The following is a 6,013-nucleotide window of genomic DNA, read 5'->3' as shown; positions in this document are numbered from 1 at the left end:
GTTTCCAATTTTTGCCTGTCACTGTTTTTTCTTGCTTGTGATTGGGAATTGGACAGGCAGTATTTCCTTAAGAGACACCTATGACATGACTATGAGATAGAGAGTTCAAGATGGTTCTTTTGGATTGTGCTATGTCAACGTGGGTAATGTTGGGAACTACATGTCCCAGAATCCCTTCCCTTTATGATTCTGTATTCTAATTCACCAGTAGCCTAACTTGCCATGAGATTTGGAAGGCACAAGTGAAGAATCCATTACTAAGTTTTTGGAACCCTTTTGAAGTGTGATGGAAAGATGCATAGGGACTTCTATATACCAGTTTTCAGCCCATTTTTCTGATTTCTTTGCCCTATTGATCAAGAGTATCATGAGAAGACACAACAAGTGCTTGATTTTCATTTTTCTCAGAGGTTAGGCTTCCACGGATATCTCCAAGAGCTCAGTATCAAGGATCCATACACTTGTGTGCTCAGGTACTGACGATTTGAATTTTCCTGGACACCATAAGATGTCCTCCAGACCACTAATTCAGACTCATAGTTAGTGATCTCTAATGCTATGATTTACCCTCTTCTGGAGATGTTAACATAGTTCACAAGGTCTAATTTGTATGGCAAACACTGTTCTTAATCATTTTAGTGGTTCTGTGTTCCTACCTGCACCACAAAAACTACAGTGTTGCAGCAAAATAAAACAGGTCTTGGGACTTTGTCACTCTATTGCATTTTTTAAATGTGCTGACCCAGCTCTTGGTGAGAAGAAGCTTTTGGAAGATGTTTGTTACACAGAACTAAATGCAGTTCTTTCTCCCTGGCTGGTTTTGCTTAGTGGTTAGAGCATCAGATTTGATTCCGGGCAAGGGCACAGACCTCAGTTGTGGTTCATCTGGGGTCGAGCAAGAGACAACCAGTCGATGTGTTTCTCTGACATCGATGTTCTCTCTCTCTCTCTCTCTCTCTCTCTCTCTCTCTCTCTCCCTCTCCCTCCCTCCCTCCCTCCCACTCTGTCTGAAGATAAATAGAAAAATAAACAAACAAAAACAAATGCAGTCCTTTCATGTGAGTTTAATGATGTTTCTGTGTCATTAAAAACAATATAGATTTTATTTTCAAGGAAAATCAACTGGGTGGCTCGGGACAACAGAAAATTATGTCTCAGCGCTGTAGACAGAAGTCCAAAATCCAAGTGTTGGCAGGACCAGCTTCCTCTGGAAGTGCCAGGGAAGCCTCCAGCTCTCTCCCAGCTTCTGGTAGTTCATTGGCTTTAGGCAGCTAGCTCTAATCTTCACAGGGCACTCCCCTGTGTACATGCCTGTCTTTTCATATGGCATGCTTTTTGTAATTATTTGGTTAGGGTCCCCCTCCTCCAGTATGACCTCATCTTCTACAACCATCCTGTTTTCCCCTCATGACCCATCTGAGTCTCCAGAGCCACCCTGTCACTGCCCATGCACACATCTGACCCCTGTGTTCACATAGTCTCAACCCCAGTGACCTGGGGAAAATGGAGGTCTCTGAGCCTCTGAAGACACCCAGCAGCCTTTTAAGAAATTCCCCAGAGACACCTGGGAGCTCAGCTTCATTGGAAGTGCACAGTGTAGGTCAGCAAAGTGAGAACTTGGAGAAGGGGCCGCATAGGGAAATATGGAAGTTGAGTCCCCACCCCTTCCGGAGAGCTTCCTGCCCTCCCCTGGGTCCCGCAAGAGCCATCTCTGTGGCCCATCTTCCCCAGGCAGCCACCCTCCAGCCACCATGAGGACTTTGGGGCCTTGGGGATGCCCAGGCAGACTGAGCCAGTACATGAGACCAGCAGGCAGTTTTGTTTCCAAATATTTACATTTACATCCTCTTGTTTGTATAAAATAAAGAAAATCAAGCACCCACTGACCATTCCTAGATGAAGACTTTCTTGACCCTTTGTCAGTCTTACAAATTTGCTTCCTCCCCCGACCTACCAGAGCACTAGTAGAGCAAAAATGAAGAGCAGAGAACACAGATCGTTTCTATTTAATAAATGGCATGTTTTGACTGACATTAACTTGTCAGTTGTGTAATTTTAAAATTTATTATAATTGTGTAAATAACTAGTGGTCCAATTTTGTTTATTACACTTATGTAATAAGCACTTATGTTTATGCGCACAGGTTTGGCTGTTGGCTTAGGTAGGTGACCCAAGTGATGGTCTTCAAGGCCATCCTGGAAGCCAAACTGGCTCTGATCCAAGTATGTTCATTCTGGGCTGAAGCTTAATCAATAGCACCTTGGGGAAGGTTCCTCACGATGGATTACTCAAGGTGAGGGGAGCCAAATGCACAAACATGTTCACATAGCACTAATTTAAGCAAGTCACATGATTCAAAATAAAAGGGAGAACTACAATCTCGTTACCACGAGACATTGCTAGATTGTTTCACAGGGGATTGAACAATTTGAGTCAATAATGCAATCTATTGCATTACACAGCATAATTATAGAGAATGTACTTTAAAATCCTTTCATAAGTAGTTCTCTGTTGTTTATTTTTAATATTTGACTTGGGGAAAATTTAAACTTTGTATAAGTAGAGAGAATGGTTTTAGAAAATCTCACACTACCCATTACCAGCCTTCAAGAATTTTCATCAGGTGTTTTCCTACAATACTCAGTTCCCTCTGGATAATTTTGAAGCAGTTTTCAGCATATCATTTTATTCTTGAATATTTTGGAATATATCTGTTTGCCTAACATAACCATAACCAATGCCGTTATCATACCTAACAGTCATCCCTTAACATTTCCAAACGTAGGCAATGGCCAATTTCCCGAATGGTCTACACAATTTTAAAACCTTTGCTGTTGGATTGTTTGCATTGGAATCCAATAATAGCCATATATTTAAATTTATCCTCTCTTTTATGTCTAATTTAATCTATAGTTTCCTTATTTTTTTTTTTGTAATGTAATTGTGGAATATAATAAATCACATAGAAATTTTCATAGAATAGGTTTTCTAACTGTATCTCCATGCTGTTTAACATCTTCTGTTCCCTGTATTTGCAGATAATTGTAAATTAGATCTAGAGGGGTGACCATATGCAGGTCTGATATTTTGATAAGAATAATCCAGCCCTGGCCGGTTTGGCTCAGCGGTTGGAGCATCGGCCTGCGGTCCCGAGAGACCCGGGTTCGGTTTCCGCTAAGGGCATGTACCTTGGTTGCAGTTTGTCCCCGGCCCTGGTTGGTCATGCGGGTGGCAGCCACTCGATGTGTCCCTTTCACATCGATGTTTCTCTCTCTCTCTCTCTCCCTCCCACTCTACCTGAACAAAAAAATGGAAAAAATGTCCTCGGGTGAGGATAAAAAAAAAAAAAAGAATAATCCAAAGGTTGTTTGTATATTCTAATAGGATTAGAGGCACACAGAATCTGGAGGTGTTATATGCATGAGACTAAGCCTTTGTATACTGGCCTTGTGTGTGGTTCATTTCTTTACCACAAACTATTGGCTCAAAAGTCCACTGGTGCCAAACTCAAATTTCTGCACACCCAATTGTTTTAAACATAGCCCCAAAATCAGCAGATCTTAGCTATTTAAAGCATGCTTGCTTTTTATACCCGTAAAACTGCCCCACAGGTGCTAGCCATAAATAAGATAATCTCTGTAGCTATAAAAGACCAAGGTTGCTGCTGCCCTTTGGAGCTCTCTGATCCAAAGACTTTCCTCTGGGCTGCAGAGGGACATCACCTAAATATGTAAGTCCCCCTCTGATTCCCTTCTCCCCTCCTCTTTTGGGTGGTATGGCCTCCTTGCCTTTGTCTCTGGTCAGTCTTATGTTATGAGGGACTTCCCCCACGTGCCAGCCTGTCAAAGTAGTGCCTGAATGAAGCTCAGGTGTGCTACTGCCTCCTCTGCTCATATTTTTTTTTTCTGGATCAGCCTCAAAATCTCAAAAAGGAGATGACATCCTTTTGTGGTATAAGCTGGCCTTGATGACCATTACCTGGAGCATTTATAACTCTTGCATTTATAACTTTTTCTTGTGAAAAAGAGGGCATGTATTTCCAGAATGTGGGGCAAACCACGGAACTAGGTCGCTTTATTATCTCACAGTTTTGGAAGCTAGATGCTGATGTCAATGTGTCAGCAGGGCCGTGCTCCCTCTGGGACTCTGGGTAGAATCCTTCTTTGGCAATTCCTAGCCTCTGGTGGGGGCCCGCAATCCTTGGCAATCCTTGACTTGGTGATGCATCATTCCAGTCTCTGCCTCTGTCATCACATGGCATTCTTCCTACCTGTCTTTGTCTTCACATGAAATGATCTCTCCTTATAAGGGTGCAATTCTTATTGGATTAGCACCCACTTTAATGGCTTCATTTTAACTTGATTACATATGTAAAGATTCTATTTCCAAATAAGGTCATACTTTTTATTGGGATATTTTTCATTATTCTTTGTCCAAGTTCATGTATTCTGGACATAGTGTTTTATCATATATGATTCAAGAATAGTTCCCTGGGCTCTGGTTTGTCTTCTTAAAATTCTAAATGGTGTCTTTGGGAAAGTAGTTTTTAATTTGAATGAATTCCAATTTATCAGTTTTGTTCAGTCTTGTCTAACCAAAGTCATAAATAAATACTTCCCTTTGTTTCATCTAGAAGTTTCATTGTTTTTACCTTACATTTAGATTTATTACAAATTTTTAGCCCTGGCTGGTTTGGCTCAGTGGTTGAAGCATCAGCCTGCAGACCAGAGTTCCGGGTTCATTTCTCACTAGGGGCACGCACCAAAAAAAAATTTTTTTTAAATTTCTGTGAATAGTGTGAGGCAAGGGAATAAAAGCTTTTTGCTTTGTTTCATTTTTACATATGGATATCTGATCGATCCTGCACCATTTGAAAAGACTACGGTTCCTTTATTGACTTATTTTGACACTAATAAAAAATCAGTTGACTTTAAATAGGTGGATTTACTTCCAGACCCTGTGTTCTTTTCAATTGACTTACATGATTTACAAGGGTACAGAAGTAAAACTAATGTTTGACTTTTGATCTTATATTCTGAAACCTTGCTAAAGTCGTTTATCAGTTCTAACTATATTGGTGTATGAGATTTTTTACCTACAAGATCCTGCCGTCTGCAGACAGACACAGTTTTACTTCTTCCTTTCTAATCCGCATACCTTTTTTTTAAATCCTCACCTAAGGATATTTTTCCATTTATCCTCAGATAGAGTGGGAGGGAGGGAGGGAGGGAGAAAGGAAGACAGACAGACAGACAGACAGACAGAGAGAAACATCAATGTGAAAGACACACATTGACTAGGTGCTTTCTACATGGTCGGGGACTGAAATGAAACCAAGGTACATGCCCTTAACTGGAACCAAGCCCAAGACTTTGTGGTCCATGGGGGCGATGTTCCAACCACTGAACCAAACTTGCCAGGGCTAATTTGCATACCTTTTATTTTTCCTACCTGTCTCCTCTGGCTAGCACCTCCATTACAATGATGAATAGAAGTGGCAAGAGCAGATATATTTCTGATGTTAGGGGGAAATCAAGTCTTTCAACATTAGGTGTGATGTTAGGTTTAGGATTTTTCTTTATTAGTTTGAGGAAGTGCCCTTCTAGTCTTAGGTTGTTGAGTGTTTTTATCATGAAGAGTTACTAGACTTTTGATCTTCTGTTAATATGGTGTACTACATTAATTAATTTTCAATGTTAAACCAATCTTGTATTCCAGGGGTAAATCCCACTTGGTGATGGCATATAATCCTATTTAGATATTGCTGGAATTAGTTTGCTAGCATTTTTGTTGAGGATTTTTTTTTTTAAATCTTTATTGTTGAATGTAGAATGTATTACAGATGTTCCACATTTTTCCCCCCATTGACTCCCTCCTCCCCACTCCCGCCTCCCTCCCACCTTTTCCCACACTATTGTCTGTGTCCATTGGTTATGCATATAAGTTCTTTGGTTTATTTCTTCCCACCCACCCACCCCCAGCCCCTTTCACTTTGAGGTTTGTCAGTTTAGCA

The sequence above is a fragment of the Molossus molossus genome, unplaced genomic scaffold (assembly GCF_014108415.1).
Source record: "Molossus molossus isolate mMolMol1 unplaced genomic scaffold, mMolMol1.p scaffold_m16_p_4, whole genome shotgun sequence".
Taxonomy (NCBI): domain Eukaryota; kingdom Metazoa; phylum Chordata; class Mammalia; order Chiroptera; family Molossidae; genus Molossus; species Molossus molossus.
Note: the sequence above shows the minus strand (reverse complement) of the source record.